Source organism: Papaver somniferum, chromosome 10, assembly GCF_003573695.1.
Source record: "Papaver somniferum cultivar HN1 chromosome 10, ASM357369v1, whole genome shotgun sequence".
In the NCBI taxonomy this organism is placed as follows: domain Eukaryota; kingdom Viridiplantae; phylum Streptophyta; class Magnoliopsida; order Ranunculales; family Papaveraceae; genus Papaver; species Papaver somniferum.
Window position 1 is genome coordinate 103,135,056 of NC_039367.1, and position 14,457 is coordinate 103,149,512.

Genomic DNA, 14,457 nt, shown 5'->3' on the forward strand with positions numbered 1-14,457 from the left:
AAGAAAGAGGTCATAAAAATGTTGAATTTTATTTATGTTAACTCAAAAAAGTCTACACGCTTCGTTATACGTCTGAAATTGATTTCTGAAACTAAATTGTAACCTAGATAAACTCATCTTTAACAGAAAAAGTTGGAAAAATGTATTGTAATCACAAATAATATGTTCTAAGGCATTCCGTCTAGTAAAAATTGCATTTTTATCTACGTTGAATCAAAAAAATATGAAGGAAGTCAAATTTCACAATATACGAAAGTTGAAAGACCAGCCAGAACTAATCCAAATTCTAACAAAATTCATCTATTTGAATCAAATAAAAGAGAAAGGCAATACAAAAATAAAGAATTCATAAAAATGTTAGATTTTTTATACGTTAACTAAAAAAAAGTCTACACTCTTCATTATAAGTCGGAAGTTGATTTCTCAGACTAAATTGTAAACTAGATAAACTCATCTTTAACAGAAAAAGTTTGGAAAATGTATTGTATTCACAATTAATATGTTCTAAGGCATTACGTCTAGTAAAAATTGCATTTCTATGTACGTTGATTCAAGAAAATATGAAGGAAGTCAAATTTCACAATATAAGAAGGATGAAACCAGCCAGAACTAATCCAAATTCTAACAAATTTTTATCTATTTTTTATGAACTCTTTATACGTTAACTCAAAAAAGTCTACAAACTTCGGTATAAGTCGGAAATTGATTTCTGAGACTAAATTGTAAACTAGATAAACTAATCTTTAACAGATTAAGTTTGAAAAATGTATTCTAATCACAAATTATATGTTCTAAGGAATTACGTCTGGTAAAAATTGCATTTCTATGTACGTTAATCCAAGAAAATATGAAGGAAGCCAAATTTCACAATAGAAGAAGGATGAAAGACCAGCCAGAACTAATCCAAATTGTAACAAATTTCATCTATTTGAATCAAATTGAATGACAAATCCAATACAAAAATAAAGAGTTCATAAAAATGTTGAATTTTTTAAAAGTTAACTCAAAAAAGTCTACACTCTTTGTTATAAGTCGGAAGTTCATTTCTGAGACTAAATTGTAAACAAGATAAACTCATCTTTAACAGAAAAAATTTGAAAAATGTATTGTAATCACAATAAATATCTTCTAAGCCATTACGTCAAGTAAAAATTGCATTTCTATGTACGTTGATTCAAGAAAATATGAAGGAAGTCAAATTTCACAATATAAGAAGAATGAAAGACCATCCAGAACAAATCCAAATTCTAACAAACTTCATCTATTTGAATCAAATTGAAAGACAAAGCCAAGACAAAAATAAAGAGTTCATAAAAATGTTGAATTTTTTATACGTTAACTCAAAAAAGTCTACACTCTTCGTTATAAGTCGGAAATTGATTTATGAGACTAAATTGTAAAAAAGTTAAACTCATCTTTAACAGAAAAAGTTTGAAAAATGTATTGTAATCACAATAAATATCTTCTAAGCCATTACGTCTAGTAAAAATTGCATTTCTATGTACGTTGATTCAGGGAAATATGAAGGAAGTCAAATTTCACCATAGAAGAAGGATGAAAGACCAAGAAGAACTAATCCAAGTCCTAACAAATTTCATCTATCTTGAATCAAATAGAAAGACAAAGCCAACACAAAAAGAAAGAGGTCATAAAAATGTTGAAATTTATTTATGTTAACTAAAAAAAGTCTACACACTTCGTTATACGTCTGAAATTTATTTCTGAAACTAAATTGTAACCTAGATAAACTCATCTTTAACAGAAAAAGTTGGAAAAATGTATTGTAATCACAAATAATATGTTCTAAGGCATTCCGTCTAGTAAAAATTGCATTTCTATGTAAGTTGATTCAAGAAAATAGGAAGGAAGTCAAATTTCACAATATACGAAAGATGAAAGACCAGCCAGAACTAATCCAAATTCTAACAAAATTCATCTATTTGAATGAAATTGAAAGACAAGCCAATACAAAATTCAAGAGTTCATAAAAATGTTGAATTTTTTATACGTTAACTCAAAAATGTCTACACTCTTCGTTATAAGACGGAAGTTGATTTATGAGACTAAATTGTAAACTAGATAAACTCGTCTTTAACAAAAAAATTTGAAAAATGTATTGTAATCACGAATAATATGTTCTATGGCATTACGTCTAGTAAAATTTGCATTTCTATGTACGTTGATTAAAGAAAATATGAAGGAAGTCAAATTTCACAATATAAGAAGGATGAAACCAGCCAGAACTAATCCAAATTCTAACAAATTTTATCTATTTGAATCAAATTGAAAGACAAATCCAATACAAAAATAAAGAGTTCATAAAAATGTTGAATTATTTATACATTAACTCAAAAAAGTCTACAAACTTCGGTATAAGTCGGAAATTGATTTCTGAGACTAAATTGTAAACTAGATAAACTCATCTTTAACAGAAAAAGTTTGAAAAATGTATTCTAATCACAAATTATATGTTCTAAGGAATTACGTCTAGTAAAAATTGCATTTCTATGTACGTTAATTCAAGAAAATATGAAGGAAGCCAAATTTCACAATAGAAGAAGTATGAAAGACCAGCCAGAACTAATCCAAATTTTAACAAATTTCATCTATTTGAATCAAATTGAATGACAAAGCCAATACAAAAATAAAGAGTTCCTAAAAATGATGAATTTTTTATACGTTAACTCAAAAAAGTCTACACTCTTTGTTATAAGTCGGAAGTTGATTTCTAAGACTAAATTGTAAACAAGATAAACTCATCTTTAACAGAAATAATTTGAAAAATGTACTGTAATCACAATAAATATCTTCTAAGCCATTACGTCTAGTAAAAATTACATTTCTCTGTACGTTGATGCAAGAAAATATGAAGGAAGTCAAATTTCACAATATAAGAAGAATGAAAGACCATCCAGAACAAATCAAAATTCTAACAAATTTTATCTATTTAAATCAAATTGAAAGACAAATCCAAGACAAAAATAAAGAGTTCATAAAAATGTTGAATTTTTTATACGTTAACTCAAAAAAGTCTACACTCTTTGTTATAAGTCCGAAATTGATTTATGAGACTAAACTGTAAACAAGATAAACTCATCTTAAACAGAAAAAGTTTGAAAAATGTACTGTAATCACAATAAATATCTTCTAAGCCATTACGTCTAGTAAAAATTGCATTTCTATTTACGTTGATTCAAGAAAATATGAAGGAAGTCAAATTTCACCATAGAAGAAGGATGAAAGACCAAGAAGAACTAATCCAAGTCCTAACAAATTTCATCTATCTTGAATCAAATAGAAAGACAAAGCCAACACAAAAAGAAAGAGGTCATAAAAATGTTGAATTTTATTTATGTTAACTCAAAAAAGTCTACACGCTTCGTTATACGTCTGAAATTGATTTCTGAAACTAAATTGTAACCTAGATAAACTCATCTTTAACAGAAAAAGTTGGAAAAATGTATTGTAATCACAAATAATATGTTCTAAGGCATTCCGTCTAGTAAAAATTGCATTTTTATCTACGTTGAATCAAAAAAATATGAAGGAAGTCAAATTTCACAATATACGAAAGTTGAAAGACCAGCCAGAACTAATCCAAATTCTAACAAAATTCATCTATTTGAATCAAATAAAAGAGAAAGGCAATACAAAAATAAAGAATTCATAAAAATGTTAGATTTTTTATACGTTAACTAAAAAAAAGTCTACACTCTTCATTATAAGTCGGAAGTTGATTTCTCAGACTAAATTGTAAACTAGATAAACTCATCTTTAACAGAAAAAGTTTGGAAAATGTATTGTATTCACAATTAATATGTTCTAAGGCATTACGTCTAGTAAAAATTGCATTTCTATGTACGTTGATTCAAGAAAATATGAAGGAAGTCAAATTTCACAATATAAGAAGGATGAAACCAGCCAGAACTAATCCAAATTCTAACAAATTTTTATCTATTTTTTATGAACTCTTTATACGTTAACTCAAAAAAGTCTACAAACTTCGGTATAAGTCGGAAATTGATTTCTGAGACTAAATTGTAAACTAGATAAACTAATCTTTAACAGATTAAGTTTGAAAAATGTATTCTAATCACAAATTATATGTTCTAAGGAATTACGTCTGGTAAAAATTGCATTTCTATGTACGTTAATCCAAGAAAATATGAAGGAAGCCAAATTTCACAATAGAAGAAGGATGAAAGACCAGCCAGAACTAATCCAAATTGTAACAAATTTCATCTATTTGAATCAAATTGAATGACAAATCCAATACAAAAATAAAGAGTTCATAAAAATGTTGAATTTTTTAAAAGTTAACTCAAAAAAGTCTACACTCTTTGTTATAAGTCGGAAGTTCATTTCTGAGACTAAATTGTAAACAAGATAAACTCATCTTTAACAGAAAAAATTTGAAAAATGTATTGTAATCACAATAAATATCTTCTAAGCCATTACGTCAAGTAAAAATTGCATTTCTATGTACGTTGATTCAAGAAAATATGAAGGAAGTCAAATTTCACAATATAAGAAGAATGAAAGACCATCCAGAACAAATCCAAATTCTAACAAACTTCATCTATTTGAATCAAATTGAAAGACAAAGCCAAGACAAAAATAAAGAGTTCATAAAAATGTTGAATTTTTTATACGTTAACTCAAAAAAGTCTACACTCTTCGTTATAAGTCGGAAATTGATTTATGAGACTAAATTGTAAAAAAGTTAAACTCATCTTTAACAGAAAAAGTTTGAAAAATGTATTGTAATCACAATAAATATCTTCTAAGCCATTACGTCTAGTAAAAATTGCATTTCTATGTACGTTGATTCAGGGAAATATGAAGGAAGTCAAATTTCACCATAGAAGAAGGATGAAAGACCAAGAAGAACTAATCCAAGTCCTAACAAATTTCATCTATCTTGAATCAAATAGAAAGACAAAGCCAACACAAAAAGAAAGAGGTCATAAAAATGTTGAAATTTATTTATGTTAACTAAAAAAAGTCTACACACTTCGTTATACGTCTGAAATTTATTTCTGAAACTAAATTGTAACCTAGATAAACTCATCTTTAACAGAAAAAGTTGGAAAAATGTATTGTAATCACAAATAATATGTTCTAAGGCATTCCTTCTAGTAAAAATTGCATTTCTATGTAAGTTGATTCAAGAAAATATGAAGGAAGTCAAATTTCACAATATACGAAAGATGAAAGACCAGCCAGAACTAATCCAAATTCTAACAAAATTCATCTATTTGAATGAAATTGAAAGACAAGCCAATACAAAATTCAAGAGTTCATAAAAATGTTGAATTTTTTATACGTTAACTCAAAAATGTCTACACTCTTCGTTATAAGACGGAAGTTGATTTATGAGACTAAATTGTAAACTAGATAAACTCGTCTTTAACAAAAAAATTTGAAAAATGTATTGTAATCACGAATAATATGTTCTATGGCATTACGTCTAGTAAAATTTGCATTTCTATGTACGTTGATTAAAGAAAATATGAAGGTAGGCTAATTTCACAATAGAAGAAGGATGAAAGACCATGCAAACTAATCCAAATCCTAACAAATTTCATCTATCTTGAATCAAATAGAAAGAGAAAGCCAACACAAAAAGAAAGAGTTCATAAAAATGTTAAATTTTATATACCTTAACTCAAAAAAGTCTACACACTTCGTTATAAGCCGGAATTTCATTTCAGAGACTAATATGTAAACTAGATAAACTCCTCTTTAAAAGAAAAAGTTTGAAAAGAAGAATGAAAGACCAAGCAGAATCAATCTAATTCCTACCAAATTTCACCTATCTTGAATCAAATAGAAAGACAAAGCCAATAAAAAATAAAGAGTTCATAAAAAAGTTGAATTTTTTATACGTTAACTCAAAAAAGTGTACACACTTCGTTATAGGTCTGAAATTAAATTGTAAACTATATAAACTCATCTTTAACTGAAAAAGTTTGAAAAATATATTGTAATCACAAATAATATGTTCTAAGGCATTACGTCTAGTAAAAATTGCATTTTTAGGTACGTTGATTCAAGAAAATATGAAGGTAGGCAAATTTAACAATAGAAGAAGGATGAAAGACCACACAAACTAATCCAAAACTAAGGTTGAAAGGTTGAAAGACCAAGCAAAACTAATCCAAATCCTAATAAATTTCATCTATCTTGAATCAAATAGAAAGACAAAGCCAAATACAAAAATAAAGAATTCATAAAAATGTTAGATTTTTTATACGTTAACTTAAAAAATTCTACAAACTTCGTTATAAGTCGGAAATTGATTTCTGAGACTAAATTGTAAACTAGATAAACTCATCTTTAACAGAAAAAGTTTGAAAAATGTATTGTATTCACAATTAATATGTTCTAAGGCATTACGTCTAGTAAAAATTGCATTTCTATGTACGTTGATTCAAGAAAATATGAAGGAAGTCAAATTTCACAATATAAAAAGGATGAAAGACCATGCAGAACTAATCCAAATCCTAACAAATTTCATCTATCTTGAATTAAATAGAAAGACAAAGCCAACAAAAAAAGAAAGAGTTCATAAAAATGTTGAATTTTATATACGTTAACTCAAAAAGGTCTACACTCTTCGTTATAAGTCGAAAGTTGATTTCTGAGACTAAATTGTAAACTAGATAAACTCATCTTTAACAGAAAAAGTTTGAAAAATGTATTGTATTCACAATTAATATGTTCTAAGGCATTACGTCTAGTAAAAATTGCATTTCTATGTACGTTGATCAAGAAAATATGAAGGAAGTCAAACTTCACAATCGAAGAAGCATGAAAAACCATGCAGAACTAATCCAAATTCTAACAAATTTCATCTATTTGAATCAAATTGAAAGACAAAGTCAATACAAAAATAAAGAGTTCATAAAAACGTTGAATGTTTTATACGTTAATTCAAAAAAGTCTACACACTTCGGTATAAGTCGGAAATTGATTTCTCAGACTAAATAGTAAACTAGATAAACTCATCTTTAACAGAAAAAGTTTGAAAAATGTATTTTAATCACAAATTATATGTTCTAAGGAATTACGTCTAGTAAAAATTGCATTTTTATGTGCGTTGATTCAAGAAAATATGAAGGAAGTAAAATTTCACAATAGAAGAAGGATGAAAGACCATGCAGAACTAATCCAAATCCTAACAAATTTCATCTATCTTGAATCAAATAGAAAGACAAAGCCAACACAAAAAAAGAGTTCATAAAAATGTTGAATTTTATATACGTTAACTCAAAAAGTCTACACTCTTCGTTATAAGTCGAAAGTTAATTTCTGAGACTAAATTGTAAACTAGATAAACTCATCTTTAACAGAAAAGTTTGAAAAATGTTTTGTATTGACAATTAAGATGTTCTAAGGCATTACGTCTAGTAAAAATTGCATTTCTATGTACGTTAATTCAAGAAAATATGAAGGAAGTAAAATTTCACAATAGAAGAAGGATGAAAGACCATGCAGAACTAATCCAAATTCTAACAAATTTCATCTATTCGAATCAAATTGAAAGACAAAGTCAATACAAAAATAAAGAGTTCATAAAAATGTTGAATTTTTTATCGTTAACTCAAAAAAGTCTACAGACTTCGTTATAAGTCGGAAATTGATTTCTGAGACTAAATTGTAAACTAGATAAACTCATCTTTAACAGAAAAAGTTTGAAAAATATATTTTAATCACAAATTATATTTTTTAAGGAATTACGTCTAGTAAAAATTTTATTTCTATGTACGTTGATTCAAGAAAATATGAAGGTAGGCAAATTTCACAACAGAAAAAGGATGAAAGACCATGCAGAACTAATCCAAATCCTAACAAATTTCATCTTTCTTGAATCAAATAGAAAGACAAAGCCAACACAAAAAGAAAGAGTTCTTAAAAATGTTAAATTTTATATACGTTAACTCAAAAAAGTCAACACCCTTCGTTATAAGCCGGAAATTCATTTCTAAGACTAATCTGTAAACTAGATAAACTCATCTTTAACAGAAAAAGTTTGAAAAGAAGGATGAAAGACCAAGCAGAATTAATCTAATTCCTAACAAATTTCACCTATCTTGAATCAAAGAGAAAGACAAAGCCAAGACAAAAATAAAGAGTTCATAAAAATGTTGACTTTTTTATACGTTAACTCAAAAAAGTGTACAAACTTCGTTATAAGTCGGAAATTAATTTCTGAAATTGTATTGTAAACTATATAAACTCATCTTTAACAGAAAAAGTTTGAAAAATGTATTGTAATCACAAATAATATGTTCTAAGGCATTACGTCTAGTAAAAATTGCATTTTTATGTACGTTGATTCAAGAAAATACGAAGTTAGGCAAATTTCACAATAGAAGAAGGATGAAAGACCATGCAAACTAATCCAAATCCTAACAAATTTCATCTATCTTGAATCAAATAGAAAGACAAAGCCAACACAAAAAGAAAGAGTTCATAAAAATGTTAAATTTTATATACGTTAACTCAAAAAAGTCTACACACTTCGTTATAAGTCGGAAATTCATTTCTGAGACTAATCTGTAAACTAGATAAACTCATCTTTGATAGAAAAAGTTTAAAAATAAGGATGAAAGACCAAGCAGAATTAATCTAATTCCTAACAAATTTCACCTATCTTGAATCAATTAGAAAAACAAAGCCAACACAAACATAAAGAGTTGATAAAAATGTTGAATTTTTTATACTTCAACTCAAAAAAGTATACACACTTCGTTATAAGTCTGAAATTGATTTCTCAAACTAAATTGTAAACTAGATAAACTCATCTTTAACTGAAAACGTTAGAAAAATATATTCTAATCACAAATAATATATTCTAAGGCATTACGTCTAGTAAAAATTGCATTTCTATGTGCGTTTATTCAAGAAAATATGAAGGAGGTCAATTTTCACAATAGAAAAAGGATGAAAGACCATGCAGAGCTAATCCAAATCCTAACAAATTTCATCTATCTTGAATCAAATAGAAATACAAAGCTAACACAAAAAGAAAGAGTTCATAAAAATGTTGAATCTTATATACGTTAACACAAAAAAATCTACACTCTTCTTTATAAGTCGGAAATTGATTTCTGAGACTAAATTGCAAACTAGATAAACTCAAATTTAACAGAAAAAGTTTGAAAAAAGGATTGTAATCACAATTAATATGTTCTAAGGCAATACGTCTAGTAAAAACTGCATTTTTCTATGTATGTTGATTCAAGAAAATATGAAGGAAGTCAAATTTCACAATTGAATAAGGTTGAAAGACCAAGCAAAACTAATCCAAATCCTAATAAATTTCATCTATCTTGAATCAAATAGAAAGACAAAGCCAAATACAAAAATAAAGAATTCATAAAAATGTTAGATTTTTTATACGTTAACTCAAAAAAGTCTACACTCTTCGTTATAAGCCGGAAGTTGATTTCTGAGACTAAATTGTAAACTTGATAAACTCATCTTTAATTGAAAAAGTTAGAAAAATGTATCGTATTCACAATTAGTATGTTCTAAGGCTTTACGTCTAGTAAAATAGGATTTCTATGTACGTTGATTCAAGAAAATATGAAGGAAGTCAAATTTCACAATATAAGAACGATGAAAGACCAGCCAGAACTAATCCAAATTCTGACAAATTTCATCTATTAGAATCAAATTGAAAGACAAAGTCAATACAAAAATATAGAGTTCATAAAAATGTTGAATTTTTTATACGTTAACTCAAAAAAGTGTACACACTTCGTTATGAGTCTGAAATTGATTTCTGAAACTAAATTGTAAACTAGATAAACTCATCTTTAACTGAAAAAGTTTGAAAAATATATTGTAATCACAAATAATGTGTTCTAAGGATTTACGTCTAGTAAAAACTGCATTTCTATGTACGTTGATTCAAGAAAATATGGAGTAAGTCAATTTTCACGATAGAAGAAGGTTGAAAGACCAAAAAGAACTAATCCAAATCCTAACAAATTTCATCTATCTATAATCAGATAGAAAGACAAAGCCAATACAAAAATAAAGAGTTCATAAATATGTTGAATTTTATATACGTTAACTCAAAATAGTCTACACACTTCGTTATAAGTCGGAAGTTGGTTTCTGAGACTAAATTGTAAACTAGATACATTCATTTTTAATAGAAAAAGTTTGAAAAATATATTTTAATTACAATTAATATGTTCTAAGGTAATACCTCTAATAAAAATTTCATTTCTCTGTACGTTGATTCAAGAAAATATGAAGGTAGGCAAATTTCACAACATAAGAATGATGAAAGACCAAGAAGAACTAATCCAAATCCTAACAAACTTCATCTATTGGAATCAAATTGAAAGACAAAGCCAATACAAAATTAAATAGTTCATAAAAATGTTGAATTTTTTATACGTTAACTCAAAAAAGTCTACAAACTTCGTTATAAGTCGGAAATTGATTTCTGAGACTAATAGTAAACTAGATAAACTCATCTTTAACAGAAAAAGTTTGAAAAATGTATTGTATTCACATTTAATATGTTCTAAGGCATTACGTCTAGTAAAAATTGCATTTCTATGTACGTTGATTCAAGAAAATATGAAGGAAGTCAAATTTCACAATATAAGAAGGATTAAAGACCAGCCAGAACTAATCCAAATTCTAACAAATTTCATCTATCTGAATCAAATTGAAAGACAAAGCCAATACAAAAATAAAGAGTTCATAAAAATGTTGAATTTTTTATACGTTAACTCAAAAAAGTCTACAAACTTCGGTATAAGTCGGAAATTAATTTCTGAGACTAAATTGTAAACTAGATAAACTCATCTTTAACAGAAAAAGTTTGAAAAATGTATTTTAATCACAAATTATTTGTTCAAAGGCATTACGTCTAGTAAAAATTGCATTTCTATGTAGGTTGATTCAAGAAAATATGAAGGAAGTCAAATTTCACAATATAAGAAGGATTAAAACCAGCCAGAACAAATTCTAACAAATTTCATCTATAAACTTCGGTATAAGTCGGAAATTGATTTCTGAGACTAAATTGTAAAATAGATAAACTCATCTTTAACAGAAAAAGTTTGAAAAATCTATTTTACAAATTATATGTTCAAAGGAATTACATCTAGTAAAAATTGCATTTCTATGTACGTTGATTCAAGAAAATATGAAGGAAGTCAAATTTCACAATAGAAGAAGGATGAAAGACCATGCAGAAATAATCCAAATCATAACAAATTTCATCTATCTTGAATCAAATAGAAATACAAAGCCAATACAAAAATAAAGAATTCATAAAAATGTTAGATTTTTTATACGTTAACTCAAAAAAGTCTATACACTCTTCGTTATAAGCCGGAAGTTGATTTCTGAGACTAAATTGTAAACTTGATAAACCCATCTTTAACTGAAAAAGTTAGAAAAATGTATTGTATTCACAATTTGTATGTTCTAAGGCATTACGTCTAGTAAAAATTGCATTTCTATGTACGTTGATTCAAGAATATATGAAGGAAGTAAAATTTCACAATAGAAGAAGGATGAAAGACCATGCAGAACTAATCCAAATTCTAACAAATTTCATCTATTTGAATCAAATTGAAAGACAAAGTCAATACAAAAATAAAGAGATCATAAAAATGTTGAATTTTCTATACGTTAACTCAAAAAAGTCTACAAACTTCGTTATAAGTCGGAAATTGATTTCTGAGACTAAATTGTAAACTAGATAAACTCATCTTTAACAGAAAAGTTTGAAAAATATATTTTAATCACAAATTATATGTTCTAAGGAATTACGTCTAGTAAAAATTGCATTTCTATGTACGTTGATCAAGAAAATATGAAGGAAGTCAAACTTCACAATCGAAGAAGCATGAAAGACCATGCAGAACTAATCCAAATTCTAATAAATTTCATCTATTTGAATCAAATTGAAATACAAAGTCAATACAAAAATAAAGAGTTCATAAAAACGTTGAATGTTTTATACGTTAACTCAAAAAAGTCTACAAACTTCGGTCTAAGTCGGAAATTGATTTCTCAGACTAAATTGTAAACTAGATAAACTCATCTTTAACAAAAAAAGTTTGAAAAATGTATTTTAATCACAAATTATATGTTCTAAGGAATTACGTCTAGTAAAAATTGCATTTCTATGTGCGTTGATTCAAGAAAAAATGAAGGAAGTCAAATTTTACAATAGAAGAAGGATGAAAGACCATGCAGAACTAATCCAAATTCCAACAAATTTCATCTATTTGAATCAAATTGAATGACAAAGCCAATACAAAAATAAAGAGTTCATAAAAATGTTGAATTTTTTAAAAGTTAACTCAAAAAAGTCTACACTCTTTGTTATAAGTCGGAAGTTCATTTCTGAGACTAAATTGTAAACAAGATAAACTCATCTTTAACAGAAAAAATTTGAAAAATGTATTGTAATCACAATAAATATCTTCTAAGCCATTACGTCTAGTAAAAATTGCATTTCTCTCTACGTTGATTCAAGAAAATATGAAGGAAGTCAAATTTCACAATATAAAAAGAATGAAAGACCATCCAGAACTAATCCAAATTCTAACAAATTTCATCTATTTGAATCAAATTGAAAGACAAAGCCAAGACAAAAATAAAGAGTTCATAAAAATGTTGAATTTTTTATAGGTTAACTCAAAAAAGTCTACACTCTTCGTTATAAGTTGGAAATTGATTTATGAGACTAAATTGTAAAAAAGATAAACTCATCTTTAACAGAAAAAGTTTGAAAAATGTATTGTAATCACAATAAATATCTTCTAAGCCATTACGTCTAGTAAAAATTGCATTTCTATGTAAGTTGATTCAGGGAAATATGAAGGAAGTCAAATTTCACCATAGAAGAAGGATGAAAGACCAAGAAGAACTAATCCAAGTCCTAACAAATTTCATCTATCTTGAATCAAATAGAAAGACAAAGCCAACACAAAAAGAAAGAGGTCATAAAAATGTTGACATTTATTTATGTTAACTCAAAAAAGTCTACACACTTCGTTATAAGTCGGAAGTTGATTTATGAGACTAAATTGTAAACTCGATAAACTCGTCTTTAACAAAAAAAGTTTGAAAAATATATTGTAATCACGAATAATATGTTCTATGGCATTACGTCTAGTAAAAATTGCATTTCTATGTACGTTGATTCAAGAAAATATGAAGGAAGTCAAATTTCACAATAGAAGAAGGATGAAAGACCATGCAGAAATAATCCAAATCATAACAAATTTCATCTATCTTGAATCAAATAGAAATACAAAGCCAATAAAAAAATAAAGAATTCATAAAAATGTTAGATTTTTTATACGTTAACTCAAAAAAGTCTATACACTCTTCGTTATAAGCCGGAAGTTGATTTCTGAGACTAAACTGTAAACTTGATAAACCCATCTTTAACTGAAAAAGTTAGAAAAATGTATTGTATTCACAATTAATATGTTCTAAGGCATTACGTCTAGTAAAAATTGCATTTCTATGTACGTTGATCAAGAATATATGAAGGAAGTCAAACTTCACAATCGAAGAAGCATGAAAGACCATGCAGAACTAATCCAAATTCTAACAAATTTCATCTATTTGAATCAAATTGAAAGACAAAGTCAATACAAAAATAAAGAGTTCATAAAAACGTTGAATGTTTTATACGTTAATTCAAAAAAGTCTACAAACTTCGGTATAAGTCGGAAATTGATTTCTCAGACTAAATAGTAAACTAGATAAACTCATCTTTAACAGAAAAAGTTTGAAAAATGTATTTTAATCACAAATTATATGTTCTAAGGAATTACGTCTAGTAAAAATTGCATTTCTATGTGCGTTGATTCAAGAAAATATGAAGGAAGTCAAATTTCACAATTTTAGAAGGATGAAAGACCATGCAGAACTAATCCAAATTCCAACAAATTTCATCTATTTGAATCAAATTGAAAGACAAAGCCAATACAAAAATAAAGAATTCATAAAAATGTTAGTTTCTTATACGTTACCTCAAAAAAGTCTACACTCTTCGTTATAAGTCGGAAGCTGATTTCTGAGACTAAATTGTAAACTAGATAAACTCATATTTAACAGAAAAAGTTTGAAAAATGTATTTTAATCACAAATTATATGTTCTAAGGAATTACGTCTAGTAAAAATTGCATTTCTATGTGCGTTGATTCAAGAAAATATGAAGGAAGTAAAATTTCACAATAGAAGAAGGATGAAAGACCATGCAGAACTAATCCAAATCCTAACAAATTTCATCTATCTTGAATCAAATAGAAAGACAAAGCCAACACAAAAAAAAGAGTTCATAAAAATGTTGAATTTTATATACGTTAACTCAAAAAGTCTACACTCTTCGTTATAAGTCGAAAGTTGATTTCTGAGACTAAATTGTAAACTAGATAAACTCATCTTTAACAGAAA